Raw genomic sequence first — 27,300 nt, 5'->3', positions numbered from 1 at the left:
TGAGAACTGGTTCAAATTTATCACGTATGATCCAATCACCTGATTCCACCCGGACAATGAATTTTACTCTGAAGAAATACCTTTTACCGTCAAGTTGTGATATTATCGTTGCTGCGCGGTTGTCGTTCATGGTAGCATCAACAACGCCATCAATTCGAAATGTTGACCAACTATGAGATGCACCATCACGCTTGAATTCATCGATACAATCGCGTATTTTACTCAACAGGGTTCTATCGTTTATTAACGCTTTTGGTGCGTCCTTGAGGACTCTATCAAGATTGAACTTAATATTTTTCCAGGGCTTAATTGCTGCTAATCTCTCGAACTCATCCATATAATTAAAACAAGTATTTAAATGAAAGAATATAGTATAATGAATCACTGCAAATGATTGATGATTGGGTCGACAACCCCGTGCAATAAATCATGTAGAGGTGAATTCTGCGGGTACCATTTACAAAGCGTTCGTAATGGTTCTCTTGGCCCCCTCCCGTGCTTGGTTTGTCACGTCGGTGTAAGAGGAAAATCGCAGTTGTGTATCAATTGTGGCGAAAAGCGATACAGGGAACTAAAACGCTATTATGACAAGCGAATTAAAAACGTCGTCATTGACCCTACCGCAGACTTCGTCATTAAAACCCCCCAGGACTACGTTGAAAGATTCATAATTAAACCAAATAATAAATTAGACAAGTAGTATTATTATACAAATGAACCAAGAATTTCAGCCGCATCCTGTGCTCGTTAATTACGAGATATCTCGCGACGGCGTTGTTAGAAATCGCAGACTGAAGAAGCCGGTTGGTACCGTAAGTAATCAGGGATACTTGCAATTTACTGCAGGAGGAAAAAACTATTATGTTCACAGGATTGTATTTGAAGCATTCAACGGATTAATCGAAAATGGGCTTGTGATTGATCATATTAATAATAATAAGACTGATAATTCTCTTACAAACTTGCAAGCTATCTCGCCAAGTCAGAATACCAAAAAAGGCGAAACTGGTGAATACTCAAAGAAAGCAAAACCCGTAAAGTCATTTGATACAACAACTCACGAGGAAAAAATATTTCAGTCGATGAATGAGGCAGGAAAATATTTTGACATTTGTGGAGCCTCGATACGATTTGTTGCAGAAGGAATACAGAATTCAGCGATCTCAAAAAAGACCGGGCATAGAATTCGATTTTCATATATAACAGAAATCAGCGAGTGACAAGGTCACCGGCGCCTATGGCGCTGACGAGGTCACGTCTAACGAATTATTAAACACCTTTGGAATTGATACACGGGGGTTTCATTTTTTTTTATTTAAAAACAAGATGTTTTATAAGAATAATGAATATCGAAGACATCAATAATATATTAGCCGAGATTTCAAAATTAAAAAATCAAGGAATTGAATTATCTGATGGTCTCGACAGTGAAAAAATATTATCCGATTATGAAATTATTAACGAACAATCGAAACGGGGGCGTTTTACCCTGGCCCGCGAGTATTTTTTTATAAAACGATTACAACATACGATCAATGAAAACTTGTACCACAATGACGCAAATGCATTCATTGGACTATTTACCGCCGTTGAAATAATACGAAAAAAACTCGGACGTGTTTATGAACGACGCCGGGAGATTTCTAGCAAGATCAAAAACATTAGAAGGATTATAGACGAAAACTCCGTGGAGCCCCCGATGGTACACTCGGCGGGAAATTAGAAATTGCTTCGCAATTGCAATAATGGTAGGTGAATCACTCACTACTCGGCTAGCCAGAGAGCGGCTAGCAGCGCTTAGAAAGTTCATACCGTTACGAGACAGGGTACGAGAGCAACTTCAAACGCGGCAGCAACTACAAACCGATTTTACTGTTGGAAGCGAACAACTCTTTGCCCCGGTAACTAAAGCGACCAAAGATGTTACGGCGGCAACTGTACCCGTCCTCGATGCGCTTGAAAAGATAGCGGCTCAGACCGAACAAACAAAAAGGTCTTTAGAAACACTAGCGGCTGCTACAACACGGAGGCCACCACCACTCGCTATAACCGAACCACAAGAACCTTATGTTACAATGGCCGACGAAGAAGAACTAGGTGCTACCGCAAGAGAACCAGAAGAAGAAATACCGGAAGAAACACCGGAAGAAGAAATACCAGAAGAAGAAAAAGAGAGGAATATACCCCGTAATGTACTTAAGAAGAGCACAAGGGATCAAATTAGAGACCTCAGCAACAGGAGGGAAGAATTAATTGATTTTGCTACCAACAATTTTGTTAAGAGCATACGAGATAAGGAGCATATCAATAGCGGTTACGAGAAAAATATAAAGTCGTTAAAGGATTGGACAAGAATAGTGTATTTAGCGAGTAAACATAAAGATGTATTACTACGTAGTGATGGTCCCGATTACGACGCATTCCACAATAAAGTAAAAAGTAGAATACCAAAAAAAGGAAAAGGATACTCTGTTGGTAAAGAATCCTACGGCGTTACCTGTCCTAACAGTGTTCTCAGTGATATATCACGGCTAGAGGTACTAATCGGAGGAAAACGAGCCGGAAATAACTCTCCGGAAATAATCAATGAGGCCGCTGATATTTGCAAGCGGTTATTTACGGGCGGTATCATGGACGTTAGTGCGTATCGAACGCTCATAGACGAACTCGTGGATGATTAAAAAAATTATCGTTTTTGTTAATTCTGGCCGTTTTTGACCGTTTTTGGTCGTTTTTTGACCGTTTTTGGTTGGTTTTTGAGGGCAAAAACCCCAGGAAATCATTTAGAGAAAATCGATGTTTTTGCTGAAAAATCGAAAAAAACGACTATAGGCAACAAAAAACGACCAAAAATGACTAGAAATCAAGAAAAAACCGGAAAAAAACCGGATTTTTATCGAGGGCAAAAACCCCAGGAAATTTTGATAAAATTTATTCCGGTTTTCCACACGGCGGTGGGAAGGGGGGGGGGGTGATCACAATCACTAATTGAAAAACCGGTGTTTTTATAATAAAGATGATCATACACTACAACCACGATAAACCAGTACTCGTCTACGTGGTAAACTCGCGATTGCCTGTTTACCGCGCGTACTATGGAGATGGTCTCGGTAGCACCATTGCGGGGTTATTTACAAGAATGGCTCCAAAAGTAGCGCCGTTAGCCAAACAATTAGGAATGAAGGCTATTGATGTTATTCGTGATAAGGGTATTAGTGCTATTGGAGACGTTGCCGGAAAGGCGCTTTCTGCAGCAAAGGACAAACTAATGTCGTTGGTGAAATCCAGGGGATTTTCGAGAAAAAAACAGAAACCACCGGTGATGCCATCAACGACAGTGATGCCTGCAAATGTCAGTAAAGTAATAAATAACGCGTGGAAGAAAAACTAGAGTCGTTGGCGGCTCAGTCATCCACCAACGCGCCCATGAACACAATAGCGGGAGAGTGGTCTTAAACAGAATTCAAAGAAAATCGCAATTGAAAACATCAACATGATAAATAATAAAATGTTTGCGCGAACCGCTGACCCCGCGTTTGATATGGATGCCCCAGTGCGCAGGGATGATTCTGTCCGTGATTATCAATATTATTCTTATTATGCAGCGCAACCCGACCTACGATCGCGAATTGAACTTCAGGTCCAAGATACCAGTAGATACTTTCTGCCATGTGAAGCGTTTATCGAAATTGAGGGAGAACTCGTGACAAATGCTGCCGATAATGCGCCATACGCAGATGACAATCGTGTTCGAGTTGGCTTTGTCAACAACGGTATCATGGCGTTATTTGAGAGCGCCAGATATCTTATTGACGGGCGAGAAATTGAATCAATAGAACGCGAGGTTGATGTTGCAACAACGATAATTGGGTTAGCGAGATACTCGGATGATTATACAAGATCGGCGGGCCCATCTATGATGTTTGCAAAGGACACCACCGATAACGCTGACCATATTCAGTACGTTAACGTGCTGGCGAAAAAAGAGACCGCTGGTGATCAGGCTGAAGCAGCCAATCCAGACCGCAGAGCAAAACCGGACACTGATTTCAATATTATAAAAAGTCTTAACAATAATTACAATATGGGATTCGCAGCACGAGTAACAATGTTGCAAAAACCACGCCGACAGTTTTCATGCGCGATTCCACTCCATCACATATTTGGATTCTGCAGAAATGTCAGAAAAGTTATCTATGGGGCTAAGCATACAATCGCGCTGACGCGAAGGGGCGATGATAACAATGCAATATGGCGTGCTGCTGGTGTCGCTGCCGGTAAAGTCGTTTTAACTAAAATGGCATTGTGGATGCCGGTGCTGACTCCATCAGTTACCACGGAAGCACAATTGTTATCATTTATGGAACAGGGAGGGAAATCGTTGTTGAGTTGGCTAGCGGTAACAACTGATGCTAAAGAGGATAACGTCGCCGATACGTTTACATGGCACTTGGCATCAAAACAGGGTGTTTCAGCCCCGCGTCATATTTTTATAGCGCTACAGAATAGGGAACGATTGGGTAATCAAGAACACAGCCATATGATATTTGATCAATTAGGAGTCAGGGATGTTTCGCTGAGAATAAACGGACAACAGGAACCATCCGAGGATATACAGCTTAATTACGGCGACAACCATATCGCACGTGTGTATCATCGATTGCTGTCATATATGGGCCGTGATCAAAACGTCGACACTGGTTTGCAAATATCACAACTTGATTTTAAAAAGCTGTATCCGATTTATTATTTTTCGTTGGAACATCTTGATTTAACGAGACAATCCGTCGTTGATATACACTTCCGAGCTCGTATAGCCCCGGCTGGTGCCAATTATAGAGCGGTTGCTGTCATTCTCAGCGATAAATCAATGCTGTTGGAAGGTGTTGGTGGACGAATGAGAATCATTGATGCGCCAGTGGAAAACATGTAATTGAAAGCACAAACACGTTTACAATAAAATGTCGTATAGTGTCGTCAGTGTAGAATTGACTGATGGTCAAGTCAAAAAATTACGATCAAAGTCGGCTAAACAATGCGGGACCACAATAACGCTGAAGCCGTCACAGATGGCAGGTGGTAATCATAAGATATCGTTGACGGCGCGTCAAATAAAACATTTCAATAATGCGATGAAGAATAAAAAGGGTGTTCAAATAGATTTCTCAGCCGCAGCAATTAAAAACATGGAAAAGACCGGTGGGATATTTCCGTTGTTAGCTGCGATTCCGGCGTTGATTGCCGCGGCCGCACCAGCAGTGGCTAAGGCGGCTGCGTTAGGAGCCGTTGGTACCGCGGCGGGGATGGCATTGAAGAAGGCAACCGGGAAAGGCTATAAAAAAAAACGATCCGTGGCCGGAAAGGGTCTAAGACTACCGGGGACCCCGTATTCATGGTACTCGGGAAAGGGTCTAAGACTACCGGGAACCGTTTATTGACTCGGGAGTCTATGACTCCCATGTCTAATTTTGATTTAATAGACGCCGCAGACGCGCTAGCGATAAAAAACTTCAGAGGTGTTTTTATGAGGGATCAATTACCGGCGGCACCAAGGAATATTGAAACCGGCATAATTAACCTCGATGGGTCCTCCGGAGCGGGAACTCATTGGGTTGCATACGCGATTGATCCGCGTGCGATCGTCTATTTTGATTCATACGGGTTAGCCCCGCCGAACGAGTTTATGCGGTATATCCGGACGTGTTCAGCCCGGGTTTTTTATTCCACGCTGCCAACACAGCAGTTAAGCGACCCGCCGATATGCGGCCGTGAAGTATTGAACGTACTCGCGGCGATTTCATCATCGCGAAAACCACCTCATGTGGTTGTAAACGAATACACTAGTGGGGTCGTAGAGGCCCGGCGGGTTAATTAGAAACGCTGTTTTTTTTTTACAATAACGATGATTGATATTTGGGGACGACCGGTTTCGGCGCTGAAAATGCCCGCCACCGATGACATAAAAGAACTAATCGAGGATGAAATCGCTGATATGTTGAATTTAACCAGTGTTGACCCAGGTGAAATAGTTGTATTTCAAGACCGCCAGGGTAAATTGAAATCCAGTAATGTGTCGCTGGATGACGTTTTAACACGACAGCGTGACGCCGCCGAAGACACTATCGCGTTGTATACCAGCGACGGACGACTCAAACCGGGTGAACATATATCGGCGGTAACATTAATCCGAGACGGTTTTACAACGCTGTCGGGTCAATTTTACACGTTACGAAAAAATTTTAACAGGATCGATAACAACTTTGATAAATTCTTTGGTAAAAAAAATGTCAAGCTGGATGTGATTACAACAACTATAAATGATATCACTGCGTATGGACAGGAAATAAAAACAATCAAAACTGATGTTGAAATGAGCACAGGGAGTATAAACGTGCATGCAAGGGAAATAATAGCGCTCAAAATCGAGGTTGACGCGAACACAAGGAGTATAGACGCGCATGAAGGGGAAATAGCAACGCTCAGAACCGAGGTTGAAGCGAACAAAGGGAATATAGACGAGCATGCACAGGAAATAGCAACGCTCAAAATCGAGGTTGAAGCGAACACAGTGAGTATAGACGCGCGTGCAGGGGAAATAGTAACGCTCAGAACCGAGGTTGAAGCGAACAAAGGGAATATAGACAGGTGGGTAAGGAAAATAAATACACTCGCTGTTAATACTGAAGTGAACAAAAAAAATATCGACGAGCATACACAGGAAATAGAAACGATCAAAACTAATGTTGCAGCGAACAAAAAAAGTATAGACGGGCATACACAGGAAATAGGAACAATCAGAACTGATGTTGAAGCGATTAAAGACGGACTACCGAGAGTAGCAGAGCGATTCGAAAAAATAAAAATCCCTCATGAGAACATCATCAACATAGTATACACAATTCGGCATGGATCATTCGATTGGACTCCTACACAGAATACAGTAAATATCACCGCAACTGTTAAGGGCATTTATCGATTGACATTGATTTCGGCGATGCAGTTTAGTATATCATCGTCGAGTTCATCCGGGTTTAACAATACAGTGTCAACAATCATTGACAAGGATACAATTGAACGGTTTATAATTAAGGCCGTTGATAGCAGTCTATTTAGGACAAACATCACATGGTATGTGGAATTTGTAGCGAATCTAAGTAATTAAAAACACTAGCTCTTTTAAAATAAAAATGACCACCAGGGTAATTGAATCAGAGGTATCACCGACGTCACATCAATATCGATTCGATACCGCAAAAGAATTCTCCGCGAATTTGAAAACGTTTTCCGAACAATACCGCGCAAAAATAAAAAAATACCGCAGAAAAATAACCACCATCGACGCGGTCGTGTACTCGGTGTCGGGTATAGTAGCCGGTACCGGTGTTATTTTATCCACGGTAACCACGATAGCCCCGATCGCTGTTCCAATCGCTATCTCCGCGATGACAACAATTGCTGGAGTCGCCAACGCAATCACTAAAAAGATATCATCGTGTTTTCAGAAAAAACTCGACGAGTATACAGTAAAACATCAAATAGTATCCGACGCGTACTCGAAATTATCCGGGTTGATCTCGTTATCGATTGATAATTTGTTCATATCCGATGTTGAATTCTCCACGATGGTCCAGTTGTATAGCTCCGCGATGTCAAAAATCGAGGATTTTTAACTGGAAGTCGGAACCACCTGGTTGTTGAAATTAGACACTAAAAACAACGAATAATAATAATGTCGCTGAACCCCGAAGGGTCTCAATTACTTCAGCGGATCGCGGAGAACACCACTCCGGTACAAACAAGTATGATATCGATAACGTCAACGAAGCCAGAATTCAGTGTGAACTTCCCGTCGCCGGTTCCAGTGAAGGAAATAGCGCTGGCAAAATTGCGAGTATATCACAGTTGGCCTAATATTCGAGCGGACGCATTTAACGGACAACAACCTAATAACTCGCTGGTTTTTGCATGGACAAATAAGCCCGATGGGACCCCAGACTGGAATGAGGTTACAATACCAACTGGGTCATACCAAATAGAACAAATCAATGGAGAATTTCAGCGCAGGATAAAATCGATCACAGGAAAAGAATCAAAAATCGCTATTACGGTTCATGAACCGACGTTATCGTCGACGATTGAAATAAGCACACCGGGGTATATGGTTGATATTTATAACAGTTCAATAAGAACCATACTAGGATGGCCTAAGAATCCACCCGAGGACTTGCACACGAATGCGAAATCGTATCATGAAATTACCCCCCGGTATCTTTATAAATTATCTACTATAAAAAGCACGTTATCACCCAGTTGGTTTTTATTTCAAGACAGGAATATCATGCAGTGGTATTTTCAGCATAAGGAAACTACTGAATCGGTCGCCATATTAACATTTATTTTAAGTGATATCACTGATATGTTTGCCGAGATTGATTATTATTACCAATTACAACTAGAACAGCTACGGGAAACAAAAGAACGAAAACACGTTGAGGTGTTAAATCAACTTATATCAGACATGGAATATATCAATGAACGAGTCGTTAAAATGATATCCGATAACAGCGATGGTAGTAAACAAAAATTCCTAACCGAGTATAATATCACAGAAGCCGATTTACCCGATTTCAAGTTTCCAGGATACAACGCGCCAGAACTAAGAAAGTCTCTTAATGATTTTCTCGGTCCATCAACTTATATCCTCAAACACGATAACGGAGATGGTGGTAGGCATATTGCCCCGTACAACGTAAATATCGCATCAGTGATAGCGATCAATCTAGTGTGTGATGTTATCGAAGGGAGTTACCAGGTGGATACCAAGCAATCAAATCAAGCTCAACAGGGATATATCCTTTATTCATTTTCACCAACAGCCCCTCCGGGATTTTTGATCATTGAGAGTCCGATTAATCCGGTCTATATGCGATGCCATAATCGGTTTTTAACGAGAATTAATTTCAGACTTACCGATCAGTCAAATAACCTAATTGACCTACAAGAGGAGGAGTTAGTGATCACTCTGTTTGTAAGATCATAGCAGCAGGGGGGGGCGATGACATCGACGCGGGACGCCCGATGATTACCACGGGAAAACACCAACGAGATGTTGTCGCGAAATATAGCGTTTTCGAGCAAAAAACGCTAAGGCTCCATTTGCCAAACGGAGACTTTATTTTTTTTTTGTTCGAAAAGTGAGATTTCGAAGGAAGGCTCTATTTGTCGTTTTAAAGCCTCAATCAAATTTTGTCGAAAAAGTTGTCGGATTCGCCCCCCCTGCTGCTGTTATACTGGCCGCCATGTATAGCCTATCTTGTGCTGAAAATGGCGTTAACCATACAACAAAAACAACACCATAATAATTATATATTTCACTGGAAAGAACAACACAAAAAATGGACAGCTGACATTCAAACTTACAAATTCTTACTTGATTTTGAAATGCTGTCGCTGAAACTCAAATAATCGTGAAATGGGTTGTAATCCGTACAGGCCATTTTCTTTCCGTTAAACCGTAATTTGACTTTCGGAAGAGTGTTCCAGGCGACTAAATATATCTTGGCCATTCTCAAAGTCTTCTTATCTGGGTTTGGTTAGGTTTCACGTATAATACAGGTAACAATCCAAATCTTTTGTTTGTATCTCCTCGGATTAATTCGCAAAATGATTTCTCCATATGTATACCTTAATAAATTAAAACTTAAATGAATGGAATATATGTTAGTGACCTTAAAGGCGAATAACTGTTTAAAGATAATGTAAAACAATCATCCGGCGACCCCTATCATCAAATGGAATTTTCCTGAGTTTTCTGTCCAGCAAACTCGTGCATACGCTGCCAAGCGAAGTAATAATATCAAAGGAAGTCAAACCTTCAGCGGACCCAATTATGCTCGACTCAAAGGCACCGAATACACGTGTGTTGTCTTTGTCGGTGTATTCAGTCATGAAGCAATTAACAAGTAAAATACATCAAACGTGGGATCACTCGGCACTTATAGTGTGATTAAAAAAACAAAAACAAAAAACATTGATGTACGTTAACCCAGATGCTTCCACATTTCCGACATCTGACAAAACAAATCGATAGGGGTTCAGATAATAATAATAATAAGAGCAGTCTCAACCTTTAAAAGTACTTTCAACCTCACAAAACCGATTACTCAAGAACATTTACGAGCAAATAAATGTGAACACAAGTTAGGAAATGAACTCAATTTATCGTAAAAATTTTTATGATTCAAATAAATATCATAATTAAAATGTATAATTTCCTTTTCATGGATTCAATCAAATTTTTTAAAATTATTGCAGAATGAATAACATAATGAAGATCAGTAATAATATATATATACCTTTCATGCTACTTGAAAGTGATATTATATATTCACACAAACCTAATAACGAAATTAATTAAAGGCACAATAGTGCAAAGTGTTTGTAATTTTGTGAATGTTACAGATCATGTAACTAGTGAAATGTGTCGACTTATAAGCTGAAATAGTTCAAAATAACCTAGACTTCGAGAAGATTAAATTGGAGACAAAATGAATCTTTGTGGGGGCCAGCTTTAATTGAAACTTGTAGGTCACGAACAGTTACGGAAGCCTCAAAAACGTATACGTCATCTTCGACCAGTGGGCGGGTTATGAGTCACGTGATTGTAATTTAAATATCTACTATAAACAAAAATGGCGGACACACGCGAGAGTCCAAAACGTAAAGGTCGGATGCGCTTGTCGCTTTCCGAGAAGAAACGTCGAAAAACTGTCTGAGAAACCGAACGGGACTTATCAAGGATTCGTCTTGGGAAACCAGTTTGTTTTGGAGAGCATTGATGTAAGAGTTAGGACTGGCATCAGGCACTGAAATGGCGAAGTTGTTGTTGGACAGGTAAGCCAATGTTTGTGTTATATGGTGATACGCATTAGTTTACCCAGGATCAAGTGACTGTGATGTCTGTGTATAAGTGTTCTCCATTTTTCAATATCATTTCCCTACTGTATGTTTGAAAGCACACTGTTTTATTAATACAATGTTTGCACAAGGACTTGCTTTGTGATATGCCCAAAATAGATGTGATCGGCTGATCAGTATTTCACTCGGTGACTGCATTGTGTGTATTGTATGTTAGGGTGGAATATATTATTTATTTTTTATAACAGCGTGCTCATAAAGGTCATTTTGTACACCTGTCAATTATCTTCGTGAGACAGGTTTTTTTAAATTTGGCGAGGGAACTTAGATACATTTACAAGCGTTATCATTATTTATATCATATCTAGCCCTCTCTCTCTCTCTCTCTCACACACACACACACCCCTTAGGTTAATGTGACACGCACATTACTTGCATAAAAGTTTAATAACCTTATCATGTAAACGTGATGGAACAAATAATAAGATTTTATTGTACATCTTTCAACAACTAGTAAATCTATTATAAAGCACTGTATTGACTACAGTTACAAAAGGATCTCTACTCATGATTAGGAAAGGATGTTGTAGTGCTACCAGAATATATGGCTGGCAGATTGTTATCAGTTAAATTTTTGAGCTGCAGTCAAGTTAGTTTTATTGATGTGAATTTTTTTTAGATCTATTATTATGTATTCTTGCTTAAATGAAGTATTTCAGTTCTAAGTGTTTAACACAGTGCACAAAGAAACAGATTTAAAGCATAACTTATAATGCAAATGAATATTTAATTCATATTTTAAGTTACAAAGAATATAGCAAAAGACGAACTCGAGCATACAGAACCGATGGCCAGTAAATTTTCATGCTTCACATCAACACCTGGCCAAGTGCTTTTGCAACATACTGAAAGAATGAAGACACCTTCAGTATATAAAGTATTTGCTATTGAATCAGGAAGGTAAAAATGACAAATTTCTTGCAGATTTTTGTGTGTGTGGGTGGGGGTTGACTTACAATTGTCATTCTGCTAAAAACAATGATGTAACAAATGCAATGCTGATAAAGGACATTATTATAACTGCCAGCAGGTTGAGTTCCTACTTCATGCTTTTCTTAGTTTGAGTTTGAAAAAAACTTTGAATTTCGCTTTCTCAGAAGTGGGGTTGGGTATTTAAACTGTGCCACTCGATGCATAGAAAAAGGCATAACTTGAACAGTCATTGTTTTGGTTATGCAAAAACGTTCCGGTATACTGTGCTGGCTAACCCAATAATCACAGCTGGGTTTTTTTTCCCCACTCAATACTTAGAGGACCAGTGATTGTATATTGAAATTGCGTCTACATGCCTCATATGCTTTCTTTATGCCATTTCCCATTTATACATGTATCTATGTCCCACATAGATTTGATTTACAAATACTGTAAGTTCTCTTTAAATTTCATTTTTTATTCTTGGGAATTAAATGACTTGTTGCTATTCACTCTTTAATGTTGTAAAACGTTTGGAATTGAAAAGCTGTTACTGTTTTGATGATTGCTCTTCATGCATTTTTAACTTTATTTTATCTACCTACTTTTCAAGGTTGCCAAACAAATGGATAATATGGCTTTATCACAATGGTCTCAAGACATGAACCAGTTTTGGTTTTCATGCAAGACTGCTAGCAGCTATGGACAATCTTGTGTGAGTTATCAGTATTTTTATTTGAAACATATATGTAAACATTTGCTATTGTATACTTTTGTATGAAATCAAAATTACAGTGCATAATCCGTATCTTCTGATTTCTTTTAATGTATTTTTTATCCATATATATTCATCACCAGATCTTCTAGGTATGCAGTTTATTAAAAGTAATTTATTTGAAATGTCATAGTAATGTGGAATATTGAAGGTACAATGATCTGAGGAAATTTTGAATCCTGCTACGCTAACTATTAGCCAGTTCTACAATGTAGCTTTTACTTTATGATATCAATCAAGTTGTCTTATCAATATGGGGTCACCATGACAAGAGACCAGCTTTAGGTGCTAAAGGTATTGATTGTGGCATTCTTTCAGAATATCTTGAGGAGTGTCCTAAATCACATTACCAATACACGAGTAGATCCTCTCACATGGCCAAAGCATTAATAAATGTCTTCATGAACCTTACCTGGAGAATGAAGAGCTGACAAAGCCTTGGCTTGATGAAGATGATCCCAAGAAGAAAGCCGATGTGCTGAAAACCTTGGCACAGGTGCTCTTGGACCATAGGTTCCTAAACAGTGGAGCATTACTTAAATTTCAGGTATGCCATTTCAGGATTGCAACAATTGCATGGTATTTAAAAGAAAAATGTGAAGACCACTTTAAATATTTTTATTCTCAACTAAATAATAAATTACTGTATATATTTACCATTTGAAGATCTGAATAAATTAGAATTCATAAGATGTGAACACATGATACATGTATAGTGACTCTCCTTCTTAAGTCTTTGGTAATTTCAGGTATAATACATGTACATCAGGTATAAACAATTCCATGACACTCTATCAATAAACACTTCAGTAAAGATTTTATGTATGCAAAAATTACCAACAGTAATGATTATTTAATAATTGTATTAATCTGTTAGCAGATTACAAATAACACCTGTTACAAGATGCATGTTTTTGATAATTTCAGAAGCACTGCTGAGCTTGAAGTTTTTCGTCAGCAGATCATGATGTACAGTGCCAAGAGATTTTCATACGTCCCTCCTGTGTACAGGATTAGGAATGAGCTAGCTGCTTTGGATCACAATATACATAGTGGCTGAGATGTAATGAGAAACAAAGAAGGGGAGATAGTGTAAGCTTGTTTCACTACAGGACATTAGAAATAATTTTATATATTGATTGTGCATTATGATCCCTGCCTGGAGATCAGACAAATGAAGTATTATTCACATGTACAAGTCATGAAAACTTTGTATTAGATACAAGTCATTTTGCAACAATTGGCACACATTTATATTTGTGGTAAGGAATCTTATATTTTCATGCGTACAGATCTTGTAATTAGTATTGTTATCATTCTAGTGGATATTTATTTTGATTTAAGCAATGCAAGTCTAATAATTAGATCCAGTGATATGTATAGCACTTTCCCAGGGGACTGACACACTTTATTAAGGATATATGGGGTTTATGGAATGTCCTCAGGACGTTTGGGGTAGATGCTGTCATCATGATGATTACTAGCTAATACTGTTCATGAAAACATGTTGCTTTCTGAAGGAATGGGCAAAAATGCATCCTGTCTCACATAGTATTTTGCGGATAGAACAAATAAGAACAAAAACAAACCCTCAGCAACTCCGTCTTGAGAACTGATCATGAGGCTCTAATATTGGGTAAAAAGTTAATATGGGTTAGCATGGGGATGCTTGTCACACATGTTAAGAAAATAAAATTTTCTTTAAAACAGGCATCGATGTTACAACAAAAAAAAGCGGCAGATGGTCCATCTACCCTTGCAAGGAAAAGAAAACATCCCCACATCAGGGAGCTTATAAAGAAAGCCCTTATCTGTCAACTTGAGGGAAAGCAGGGTATGCAGAGGAGAAGAGAACTAAAGGAAGATGATCCCAGGAGAATTTGTAGAAACCTGGCACCTCAAGAACCACCATCAACTCTAGTTTTGGTGTGGTGAAGGAGATCTCTCGATTTTAGTTATGTAAAATATGAAACAGTGTCTGATATATGGAGGTGTCAGCTAAGGCAGGTTACACTATGAATTATCAGTAGTTGAAAATAAAATAATGTATAATATTGCTGAAAACTTTTTATATTGATTATTTATGATCGTGCCCACATTGTTTATAGGCAGAGATAGACTGATGTTAAAAAAATCTGAAAGCATTATTGTTTGATGCAATATTATGTGCATTTGTAAGAAAACAATGAATGAAGTCAAATGTATTCATTAATATACAAATTCAAACATGCAAGAAAGTGTTTAAGTTCATGCATGCCTTGAGGGGATGAAGCCAGTGTATTGTCCATTTGGATATTTGTCATGTATCTGCCAGAAACAGCAAGAAAGAATTACATGTCTCTGTCCAGACCCCAACCTTCCATGTTGCTGTAGTATGAACTGCCTATAGGTAGCATGACTGTTGGCACTCATCAAGTCAACTTTATCGTTGAGGACAAGAACATTTCATCTGTACATCTTGGACAAGGCAAGTACAGCCTCATCAAGGATTAGATCTTGAAAAATCTGAAAAATTATTCCAATTGTAATATGCTATTTCTAAAATGTAAAAAAATGTATTTTAAGAAATAATAGGAGCATGTGCTTATTCAAATGTTATTCATCTTCGATCAGCAAATTCCACTGTGAAATACAGGTGGATCAAAACTGCACATGGTTTATATTTTGACATGAACACTGAGAGTTCCATCGCAACTAGAACTGATAGTTTATGTTAAGATGGACAGCTCAAAGTTTTTGGGGAGCATTTCTAGAAGTCAGAGAGTCCTGCATTGGGATCAAATAGGAATGGCTGATTGCAGCTTAGATTTGTTTAGTATAGTGAGGTACCCACATTGAAATCAGGTAATGAAAAGAATCTACTCGATGAGTATCAACTGTAAATTAAAACAAAGTCCTTATCATTTGCATATGTATGCAGGTCTGTTTTTGGACGGCTTACAATTTTAAAATTATTTCACACTGGTTGCAAAGAAATTACATTTACAACAATCATGTATGTACATCAATTATCAATCTTTGAGAGTCCACCTTGGAAATGGAATTCATTGTAAATGTTGTATTGTAAGAGTAACTATCAAAGTTTTAATTCTGTTTGTAAATTGATGCAGTATTTTGATTTGATTGGTACAAAGTGCAAATTGTACATTCATAGGCTTGTGCTACACATATCCTGTATACAGAAAGAGGTTTTCTGTAATGTAGCCAACATACCTGTCAAGTTATTCATACCTTTTGTGATATACATTTTGTACATAAAAATTTTAAGCTTTTGCAATAACACGCTAAAGGAATATATATAAAAGTTATTGAAAGAATTAAAGAAATTTCAAAATTGCCATTGAATCGAGTAAATTTGTTATACAGAAATCATTTGCAGTAATCACCAGTTCAAAGGTGGAAACATTGAATGCCAAGCAGACTGGGCAATTAAAATTCTTACCCAAAAATGTTAGATCAGATATGAAGAAATAAAAAGTTTCTTGCAAGCCTTTGTGTCAGTCTTAATTCTGGATAAATAAAACAATTTAGGATTATTAAGTCCTTACGTTTATCATGATATTGCATATATAGTATTATCTTAACATATTTTGGGGCTTTAGAAATGCACATTAAGGCATGCATCATATTTAAAACAGAAGAATAAAAGTGCAGTATTTATTTCACAAGACTTAAATGGCTATATCAATTCTGTACATGTCTAATTTGTTTTGAAAACTGCAATCTAGTCAGGTCTAATTGCTGAACTCCAAAATAAGATTGCATAGACTTTTTGTTCCCATTTTGTATTTAAAAAAATAAAACTAATAAATGTATTACTTAAGTTGGTTTATTAATTCAATTGAAAAAAGATCAAGTTGACCTTAATAGTATTGAATGTTTGTATGCCACTAGAGTAGATCACTAATACCTATATATGAAATGATTTTAGCTAATCTACCTTTAGGCCCTCATACAAAGGCATTTATCTATTTTAAGTGTATCTCTGAAGCTGCTGTAGATATTGGTTTGGAAGAAGGAAATAGAGTTTGCATTTCTAAAGTCAACTGGAATACTATTCTAGAGCAAAGTTCCAGGTACTGGAAACATTTTTGGAATAATTCCTTATTTGGTTTGGGAATTTTATACTGTTTGGTAGACATGGATCACAGTTGTGGAGTATTACCAGGTAGCCTATACTTGAATAGTGATTGTAAATATTCAGGAGCACTATTATTGGATATCATGTACATTACTTTGGCTTTTCTCAAATGAATTCAGTCTTTAATAGGGAATAATTTTAACTTACCAGCTACAATTTTCCTTGCTTACTTTCTGGATTGATATAGCCTGAATGCACTTGTTTTAAGATGTGCCAGCTTTGCTACGATTTTATCATTTGAATTACTCCACACTGTGTTACAGTAGTCTAAATAGGGTTGTATGTAACTGTTATAAAATAGTTTTCTGTACCTTATCCTACTGAAAAGCCATAAACTTGAATTAACTTTGATACTGACATGTTCAGTCCATGATAAGTTGTTATCTACCAAAACACCAAGTAGTCTATCATGACAAACCATTTGCAAATTTGTATCCTTCCATGACAGACATAGTTCATCACAACCAAGATTTGTTCCTTTTTGCCATGTTGAGATAAATAATATTTTAGTTCTTCCAGTATTTACCACTATGCCATTGCATGTGCACCAGTTGTCCAGTTTGTTTAGGGCATCCTGTAAATAAATTTATAGTTTGCACTTTGTGTTTTGGATATCTGATAATGTTGTGTCATCTGCATAGAGATCTGTTGATGAAATTGAGTCCCTTAGCAAAAAGTGGTTGGCCATTAATAAATAGTATCAATAGTAATGGACCTAAAATTGAACCTTGTGGTACTACATATCTAATTGTTCCAGGTTCCGACAGAACCTTGTTTATATAAACATGTTGTGTTCTCTCACTTAAGTTTGAAGTAGACCATCTAATTGTGCTTTCATGACATTGGTTGATTTTTAGTTTCTTAAAAGAATTTAATGTACACCAACCCATAAACTTTCCTGAAATCTACAAATAGAGATCCTATTATTCAACTTTGATCAAGTGGTTGAAGCCATTTGTCAGTTAGAGAGATCAAGTCAGTCTCACATGAATGTTTGTATCTAAAGCCTGATTGAATAGGGTGTAACAGCAACTGTTTCATTAAATATATGAACGAGTCATGGACATGTTTTCCCATCAATTTTGACAAGTTTTAGTTGTATTGAAATTGGCTGGTAGTTATCAGCATCATTCTTAGAACCAGATTTGTGCATAGGCATTACTTTTGCAGTTTTCCATATTTTGGGGACAGATGAAGTTGCAATATTTAAATTGATTATGAATGTTATGCTATCTGAAATAGCTGAGGCAGAAGTTTTAATGAGTGGTGGACCAATCTGATCAAGTCCTGTAGCTTTTTTAATATCAAGTTTACTGAGACAATTTTTAGCAGTTTATTTTATACCTGCGGGATAGAGAAACATCCCTCCTTAGGGATTTTTCAGTTCATTATAGTTGTTTTCTATCACTGGTTCTTTTAACTAAGTGGTAACGTTATGTCAGTGTCATGAGTGACTTTTGTGTCATTTATGAGAAGTGAGTGAATTTTATTTGTCTGATCTTTGTGTGTTACCCCCAATGAGTTCACTGAAAACTTTCCAAATGGAGTTTGTGTTGCTCTTTGTGCTTTCAGCATTGATTGATAAAAAGGTCCTTTTTAGCCTTTTCAATCATACTTGTTATTTCCCCATACTTGATATTGTGCATGGTTTCCCATAGCCTTCAATTGGTCTTGTGTCTTCATAGTATCTAGAATTTCAGTAGTAAATCAGTTAGGTTGGATTTCATACTTACTCAATGTACTTTTAGTGGTGCATGCTTAGAGACTACACTCAAAAATCAGTCCACACTTTTTGAGCTTCACGTGTCATCAAAATTTTGGATAATATATTCCATGGAACTTTATATAGGTCATCTTGAAATTGTTATTTACTTCAATTTTGGAAAGATCTGTAAATGATAGTTTTGTGTGTATTGTTCCTATTTATGTTGCATTTAACCTTTCTTGTCAAAAGAGTAGGATAGTGGTCACTAAGACCAACATTTGGTACATTAACATAGGACACATTGTTTGGTAGGTTGGTATAAATGTGATCAATAAGAGTGCTTGATATTTCTGTTACACTTGTGGGCTCATTTAATAGCTGGACTAGGCCTAATGATTAAAAAAAATTCCATCCAGTTACTCCTTATTTGAGTATTGAGTAGGTCCTTATTTACACTGCTGAGTATATATGTTTATTTCTCCTGTGCATGAACATTTTCTATTTGTTTCAAGGAGTTATCATTCCAAATTGCTTTGGAGGAAGGTGACCTATAAATGAAACCAACTAGGAATGATTCTGCATTATTTTGAGAAATTTCCACCCAAATACTCTCAATTTCATGTGACCCCAAATCGGGTCACCTTTCTGCATTTACATCTTGTAATGTATACAAGACACACACCCCACCCCCGCTGTCTCTGTCCCTGCATAATGGTTTATTGTAGCCTTGACAGTGAAATAGATTATCATTGTGGCTAGCATTTAATTTGGTTTCAGTGAGTCCTAAAACATGCATATTATTTTCCTTGGAAGAAAAACATTAACTTAATCTGTTATATTTTTTCCACTATACGTTGTACATTTAAGTGACCCATGTTAAAACCTTTTGTATTTAGCTTCATATCAATTATATGTATTTCATCGTACAATGGGGTACTCTATGAGATTGTCTCCATAATACTTTTACCATTTTGGTATTAAATGAGGTGGCCTCTGTATTTTCTATGGTATCTGTGCATAGTCTTCCTTTATCAAATCATATTGGGGTGGGGTGTTTAGTAGCAAGAAAAAGTAAAGCAGTTTAAACATACATTGTTTGGTAAAATAACTAATCCTTTAATACAAGTATGCATTTTCTAAGTTGTGCAAAACACTACTGACATATATATTGGAGTCTTTGCCAAGTTACTTAGTACCAAATATTTTTCAGTATCTATCAGTACTTGTTTTGCAAGATATAAATAAACAATTACCCTCATTCTTGTCTGCCTTGTCTGAACTATGTGTAGAGCTTGATCAGCTCGGTTTTTGGGCTGCACAGCATGTTTTCCTCCTCTCTCCCATCTGGTTTTTCAACTTCTTGCCCCATGCCTCATCCTCCCTCTTCCTCTTAAAGGTCACTCTAGAATTGAGCTTGAAAGTGAGCTGATTTAAGTCTGTCTAATGAATTTTAATATGTAAATGTATTTCATAATTTGACAACTAATATATTCATGATTACTTATCAAACTTATAGGAATATAGTGCTAACTTTGGATCAGAAATTAATACATGAGAGGTTGTGATTTGAAGGAAGTTTTTTGGGGTTGGATCAGGTTAAGTGTTGGGTGGTGTGGGGATCCAAAATTTAAAAAGGGCCCCTACTTTCCTCGAATGGGCACCAAAGCAAAATCTATGTGTCTATTTACTTAGTGTGCACAATACCCAATAAATATGTGCAAGAATAGAGCTGTGGTCAAACTTAAGCTGACAAGTGATTGTACGTTTCTGTGTGTGTATTTTTTTATGATTTGGCCCCGAGTTTTGAACCTAGATTCCATATTCTAGTTGCCGATTTTAAAAAAAAAAAAGCTTATTTAAAACCTTGTGTCTGTAAAGTATTAAATTGGAGAAGCACACAAATTCTTTTCCACTTTGTTTGAAACGTCAGAAAGATGGGTGTTAGTGGTCCACTGGTGACAATCTGGTTAGAATTTATAAATTGATTAATGAAATTACTCAATTTTGAGCATTTTTAAATATCCCTCATGCTTTTCATTTATAAAATTGAGTGGTGGGGACGTGAGGGAGTACGAATTCTACTGGGCAAGAAATAGAGTGAGTACCTGTGGGGTTTTGCAATACTGTACAGAGCACGTCATTTAAATTATTCTCGTACCACAAAAACTTTGAAATATAACTATAAAAGTAGTTCTACATACATTTCATTGTTTCCTCTCAAAATTAAAATTAGGAAAAGGATAAGAAGAAAAGAACGAGATCAGAAGAAGATCGTACTCACCGTTGTTGACGTTTTGGGCGGTCTCGTAGCGTGGTTGTGTTTTACGTCATCATCTTCAGTGTTTACAATGTGGCCTATAATTATGCAAATTTCGGTCACTGGAATTATGCGTGTTATTCATTCTGGATCTGCCGATCACTGCCGAGCGGGATTTCAACATGGAGACGATAGATTCGTTACTCTACGTACGAAGATTTCAGAGAGCTCGTATTTCATAACGGGAACCCCTAAGTATTTGATATTATCCTAGAAATGCCTTTTAAATAGTATTTAATCAGTTGATATACATAAATGTCCCAACATTTTTACAAGATATTCACCCTCAGCTGCACTATTGTGCCTTTAACCTACGGTTATGTTACACCGCGTTTGCGCAGGGATGTTCCTATTATGATATATTGAAAATTGCATTGATATGTACATTTTGACTTTGGTAACTTTTGCCGGTCAAGGTGCGTTTAAACTAGGGCATCTTTTGAGTGTAATTATCTGGCCAGAGTCGGCTTTCATGTATTGGAAAACTTTACTAAGTGCTTTCTTGACTCTCATTAGTCGTATAATGACCATGTGTAAACCTCTTCATCAATCTCCACAGTCCAGGATGCAACGAATCTGAATTCAATGTCATCAGAAATATATATTCCGGAGAAAAACCAAACAAGTGTGAAGTTCGTAATAAATGTGCTCGAAAAGTTCCGACCTGAAGGGGGCACACGCAGCTGAACCGAAATTCGTGTCTGAAGTTTTTAATTAAATCATTTATGGCTTGAAAGAGCACAAGATATTACATGGTTATGAAGGCCTAGCGGTACTAATTCAGTTCCCATAGTAAACCTACACAAGCACTATGATATTAAAAACTCAATAACTTAAAATGTTCAAACCTATATTTATCCGTATAGATGAAACCTGGATGTCAGCTTCTGTGTAGAGGAAAGGATATGAGCCGCGTCATTTTCTGGACCTGCACGTGTTTGAAACATGTGCTTTCAATTCCGCACCAAGGAGTCAGGCGCTAATTTTGGTAATGAGTGTTCCAAACTCAAGAATGTTAAAGGACTGAAATTCCATCAATAAAACAATGTCTCTATTTATTTTTTTTATTTTAAAAAAATGCACTTACAACTTGGATAAGACCTCAAAAGATTCTTTTTCCTACAACATAACTTACATTTATTAACCAATCATGGTCAGCTAACCCATATATACTCTATGTTATGTCACCCATTTCCAGGCTGGTTTCCATTTTTCCATACCATTAGTACCAAAGGGGCTTGTTAAAAACAAAATCAAGGGATGGGGGGGTTTTAACATGTAATAATGGCTCGTTACAAAGAAAATCAAGGGATAGGGGTTCTAACCTATAATAATGTAATTATATTATTACAGGTTAGAACCCCCATCCCTTGATTTTCTTGATGCCGAACGCCAAGCGAGGCAGCTGTTGGTACCATTTTTGTAAGTCTTAGGTATGACTCGGCCGGGGATCGAACCCACGACCTCCTGCATCCGAGGCGAATGCTCTAACCACTAGGCCACCGGAGCGGTGAATACATTGTGTAGGAAAACCATTCAAAGGTGAGATTAGTGATACAATGTTTTGTGCCAGTGATGAGTTATGGATGCACTTGAAGATACATTCTGGGAAAAACCCAAGTTGAATCGTGACATTTGCAATGAACTATTTAGTAGGCACTAAAACATGAAGGAACACAAGATGTTACCTACTGGAGAAAGTCTGTTCAAATGTGAAGTTTCTTCTAAAATGTGTAACTATTGTTCTAAGATGAAAAGGCACAGGACTTTACATACTGGAGACAAAACATTCTTCCAGTGTAAAGTTTATAACAAAATGTTTTGCCACAGTTTTAGCATCAGTGCTCACAAGAGGTTACATACTTGAGACAAAGCATTTAAGTGTGAAATTTGCCATGAAATATTTCGTACAGTTGCAAGCTTGAGAGCAAGACATTTTGACTCCAAGCCAATTCAACTCCAGTCATGGGATAATTCAACTCCAATTCACACATTTTTAAAACAATAATTAGCACATTGCTATTGGTCATTCCCACTAATCACACGGTTATTCATTGATGTCTGTAATTAATTAGAAGATACCAGCACACGAAGAGTTGCTGAAAAAAAAGATGTAAGTGAATTATAATTAAAGTAACTTTTATTAAGTTGATGAATGCATGTTAATTTGAATGAAAAGAAATCAAAATGACAACACACATTGTACATTTGTATAAAGGAACTGACAAGTTTTAAAACAATAATTAGCACATTGCTAATGGTCATTCCCACTAATCACACGGTATTCAATGATGCTAATGGTCATTCCCACTAATCACACGGTATTCAATGATGCCTGCTAATGGTCATTCCCACTAATCACATGGTTATTCAATGATGCTAATGGTCATTCCCACTAATCACACGGTGTTCAATGATGCCTGCAAATGGTCATTCCCACTAATCACACAGTATTCAATGATGCTAATGGTCATTCCCACTAATCACACGGTATTCAATAATGCTAATGGTCATTCCCACTAATCAAACAGTATTCTATGATGCCTGCTAATGGTCAAACCCACTAATCACACGGTCTTCTATGATGCCTGCTAATGGTCATTCCCACCAATCACACGGTATTCAATGATGCTAATGGTCATTCCCACTAATCACACGGTTATTCAATGATACCTGCAATTACAGAAGATACAGACAGTACTGAGGTCCTTAATCTTAAGTTATTTCATTCATAATCATAATTTTTTTTAAAAATACAGTTAAATCGACGATAAAAGGTGTCAACGGTTAATTATAATTAAAATCACGTAAATTAATGAATGCATGCTGTTTCGAATGTAAAGAAAGATTTCTGAAAATCAAACGTACCGCACACTGTTAATTTGTATACGAGATCCGACAATTTTCATTAGATGCCAAATTTTAGCGTAATCTTTAACAAAGTTGTATACTTGTGTGTATATTTGATAAAATTAATTTCAAGAACATGCTTGTTCTTTAACAGTTAATACTTGTTGAATTGTCTTTTGGGCTGAAATGTCTTGGAGCTGAAATAGCCAAGAGCCAGTGGCAAACCACCACATCCAATCAAAATTAAGTTGTTCAGATTTTAGCACTGTTCCTACATGATCAAGAGACAAGGGGATTATATAACTTGAATGGGCTCATAAACAAACAATGTTGTCATTGCCAGTCCATGTTTGTACAAATACATTTCACTCAAACATGTAATGGCTTCGCTCTGGTACGTATCATACTTACCATGTTAAACTTACAAAATATCCTTTTGAAGTCATTTGCTCACAACACCCACCAGTTTTGGCCGATGTACAATGCAGTACTGTTACATTCTATTGGTTAGTTGGTATTTCATTATATGGAAGGCAGTGCATCAAATCCAATAGATATCATCAGGACAAAACACTAAAATATATGTTCCATCCGCCAAGGTGTAGATAGGGTTAATATATTGGAACCTAGCCTAGCGATGGGACACTAATGAGAAAAATTAGAGAAAGGGACCATATTTTATATGATTTCATGCAATTTAGGCTGATTTTGTACCGTTTCCCCACGCACAAAAACTCAGACACCCTGTATGACGTTAAAAAACCTGGATTCTCCCCCGCCCTTAAAAATTTCAAAAATAAAATTGGTTTGAAATTACTTTGTTTTGCAAAAAATACACAACAATTCGTCCTCTGGAAACCTATAAGAAAAAGAAAAATTATGAACAGGAAAAAATAGTTAAAATCCAAAGAATAAAGTTGAATACATCCCAAGCATTTTATTATCAATGTTCTTAATCACCCATGGTGATACTGTGATTCTGCATAATTGACATATTCTCTGGTAGATGGCGCTGGTGTTGTTTTGTGATGTCACTTTTCCAAAAAAAAGTCCCCCCCCCATCCTAACACGTCGGTCCTCTCCCCCCTCAGTGTGTGATGTCATATAATGACAGCACAAATCAGCACTAAAATGAGCAAATTAAATTCACAAGGAGAATAAAACTCCCCAAAACTCGATTTCATATTTTCTAAAGAGCCTATATGAACAGATATTTGCAGCAGTTTAATTTATTTTATGTCTTGTGTCACTCACCTCCCCGTGTAGTATATGTATTAAAATGTAACCAATTAATTCTACATCCAAATGATTAAAACCTCATTACCAAACATAAATCAAAATGAATGCATATTGAAGTAGTAAAAGATACCAATTTGACGGTCAGAATTTGCATTTCATTTTGCTGGCAAAATGTAATTTCTCATCTAATAATTTATAATTTAATTGCAGATCTATCCCATTACCTTTGTAAATAATGGGTTAGAAAAGCATACGTCTGCACGTAAAGAGAAATAACAAGGCCCATTTAACCTACATGCAAGACCACACCGGTGGCCTAAAGTGGTTAGAGTGTCCACCTCGAATATGGGAGATCGCAGGTTTGAACCATGCCAAAGACTTAAAAAGTCATAGCGTTCAGCATTAAGAGGTTAATGTTAGGGCTGGTCAGCCTGTTGTCGGAATAATGTGACAGGAGGGGCATGATGCTACACGATGACAACATTATGCCCCAATGCTAGACATCACTATAAACTGCCACACTGCAGACATCGTAGCAATATGACTCAAATTGTTAAAGCTATGTAAAAAGTTCCCTAAAACATACACACACACTACATGTGTCGGTTTTGCAGGAGTTATAGGACGGGAATTAAGTAAAAAATAAAGTAAACAGAAAATAAAAAATATTGTGATGAACAAGCTTAAAACAAACTCTGAACATAAAAATACAAAACATAAATATATGAGATGCCGCAGCAAGTTTTTCGATCTCGGGACCTCTCTTTAGGCAACTGGGGCACACATAAAGACAAATATTTGGCCGGTCCTGGGATGGGTGTTGTGTTGTGATGTGATTTGGATTTTTAATGTAACTTTAAAAAAAATTCAGTCATATTGCTACAATGTCTGCAATGTGGCAGTTTATAGTGATATCTAGCACTAGGGCATCATTCTGCCGACATGTAGCATGATGTCCCACCCATTCACATTATCAAGCAACCGAGGCGGACGTTCTAACCATTAGGCCACCGGAGCGGTTTCCTAGGATGGTTGTGATAAAAAAACGTTTCAACACAAATCACAAATATTAAAAAGTACTGAAAAAATAGGATCATCTAGTTGAATATTTTGAATCTAAAAATGCAAACAAAAACAAAAACAATTTTGATGAGGCAGCACGTTTTGAACCCAGTGCCTCGTTTGGCAAGTGGAACACAAAGACAAATCCAGGTGGTTTTATGCATGATTTAATTGATTAAGATCTCTCCAAGTAACCATGTACATACTGAGTTGGACTTAAAGAAGTATATTTATACATGTGAAGCATTGAGATTAATGCCAGTTTACCTGGTGGCCTAGTGGTTAGAGCATCTACCTCAGATGCGGGAGGTCACAGGTTCAAATCCCTGTGTACCAAAGACTTATAAAAATGTTACTAACACCTGCATCGCTTGGTGATCAGCATTAAGAGGTTAGTGTTAGGATTGGTTGGCCTGATGTCAGGATAATGTGATTGGGTGGGACATGAAGCTACATGTCTGCTGTATGATGTCCAAGTGCTAGACATCACTATAAACTATCACACTGCATATGTCTAAGCGACATGACTGATATTTTTTTTCAAGCTACATTAAAATTCCAAAGGACACGCACACACACACCCTACATGTGTCTGTTGTGTAGGTGGTCTAGCATATGCTTTATATATCAAGGGCAGACAACTGTATTGGATTGCATTAAAGACACATTAGATGCACAAATTACTCCATTCCCTCATTATTTTCAATTGCATCATACAGTCACTGATCATAAGTCATGATGCTAATCCACTGATCATAAGTCATAATGCTTATCCACCGATCATATGTCATGATGCTTATCCACCGATCATAAGTCATGATGCTTATCCACTGATCACAAGTCATAATACTTATCCACCAATCATATGTCATGATGCTTATCCACTGATCATAAGTCATGATGCTTATCCACCTATCATATGTCATGATGCTTATCCACCTATCATATGTCATGATGCTTATCCACCGATCATGTCATGATGCTTATCCACTGATCATAAGTCATGATGCTTATCCACTGATCATATGTCATGATGCTTATCCACCGATCATGTCATGATGCTTATCCACCTATCATATGTCATGATGCTTATCCACCGATCATGTCATGATGCTTATCCACTGATCATAAGTCATGATGCTTATCCACTGATCATAAGTCATGATGCTTATCAACTGATCATATGTCATGATGCTTATCCACTGATCATAAGTCATGATGCTTACCCACTGATCATAAGTCATTATGCTTATCCACTGATCATATGTCATGATGCTTATCCAAACAGACAATGCTTTAGAAGAAATAACAAAAGAAGGATT

General features: G+C 37.4%; 3 long non-coding RNA genes across 6 annotated transcripts in view; 1 reads left to right on the top strand and 2 right to left on the bottom strand.

The window, feature by feature from the left end:
- LOC149784629 (uncharacterized) overlaps positions 1 to 27,300 on the bottom strand; it is a 441,350-nt gene that overhangs the window by 400,808 nt on the left and 13,242 nt on the right. The window lies entirely within an intron of this gene.
- On the top strand, positions 10,695 to 16,153 carry LOC149784631 (uncharacterized). Of its 4 annotated transcripts, none has more exons than XR_016413911.1 (5): positions 10,695 to 10,893; positions 12,503 to 12,604; positions 12,983 to 13,211; positions 13,592 to 13,756; positions 14,375 to 16,153. It is a non-coding gene; the product is annotated as an uncharacterized LOC149784631 (long non-coding RNA). The 4 variants fall into 4 exon arrangements; XR_016413910.1 differs by having other exon boundaries at positions 11,721 to 12,604; XR_016413912.1 differs by lacking the exon at positions 10,695 to 10,893 and adding an exon at positions 10,989 to 11,877.
- On the bottom strand, positions 15,031 to 22,097 carry LOC149784630 (uncharacterized). Its single transcript, XR_016413913.1, has 3 exons — positions 20,792 to 22,097; positions 19,764 to 19,912; positions 15,031 to 15,169 (listed from the first exon to the last, which is right to left on the bottom strand). It is a non-coding gene; the product is annotated as an uncharacterized LOC149784630 (long non-coding RNA).

The sequence above is a fragment of the Sinohyriopsis cumingii genome, chromosome 14, assembly GCF_028554795.1.
Source record: "Sinohyriopsis cumingii isolate HCF-2022 chromosome 14, ASM2855479v2, whole genome shotgun sequence".
In the NCBI taxonomy this organism is placed as follows: Eukaryota; Metazoa; Mollusca; class Bivalvia; order Unionida; family Unionidae; genus Sinohyriopsis; species Sinohyriopsis cumingii.
The sequence above is the reverse complement of the archived record's forward strand: the minus strand, read 5'-3'. Positions and strand labels throughout refer to the sequence as shown.